This window comes from Aplysia californica, unplaced genomic scaffold (genome assembly GCF_000002075.1).
Source record: "Aplysia californica isolate F4 #8 unplaced genomic scaffold, AplCal3.0 scaffold00617, whole genome shotgun sequence".
NCBI classification, from domain to species: domain Eukaryota; kingdom Metazoa; phylum Mollusca; class Gastropoda; order Aplysiida; family Aplysiidae; genus Aplysia; species Aplysia californica.
Window position 1 is genome coordinate 145,520 of NW_004797887.1, and position 659 is coordinate 146,178.

A 659-nucleotide genomic window follows, 5' to 3' on the forward strand; every position below is an offset into this window, starting at 1 on the left:
TGCTTCCTGTCGAGAAAAGTGTTATGTACAAGTCACAAAATGCTTGAACGATAATGGGCCATCATTCAGCTGACAAAAAGAACTTTCTTCTACAGTACCATCTATGAAAACAATGGGTGAAAGGGCATTGGAATATCAAGGCCCCAAGATGTGGATTTTTACTTCTTTTTTTTGCCAAGTTGTTTAAAAGAGATCACATCCTTTAATTTTTTTCTAATGTCAGCGAAAGTCTTTTCTGTTTTTAAATTAATGAGAATTTTAAAAAAATAATAATATTCAGACAGAGATTTTCTTTTGATCAGAACACAATCTACTGATCATAATATTGTGCTACACTACAGGTGTATTGCAAAGTGCCCAGGGCCTGTGTACTTTAATCGGATATGAGAGCTTTATAAATGGTGCATCAAAGTATTATAATTAATTGTTATTTCCTGTGAAGTCTTCGAAGGGGCTCTCGTACTCAAAAGGTAACGGTGTTCATCTCTCACTCAGTATGTCTCGGGTTCAAACCTGACTGCGACGGAAAATATTATTCTCTAAAATTTTCTCCTTTCCCCTCCTTTCCTTCTTCTTCTTCTTCTTCTTCTAGTAGTAGTAGTAGTAGTAGTAGTAGTATTAGTAGTAGTAGTAGTAGTAGTAGTAGTAGTAGTAGTAGA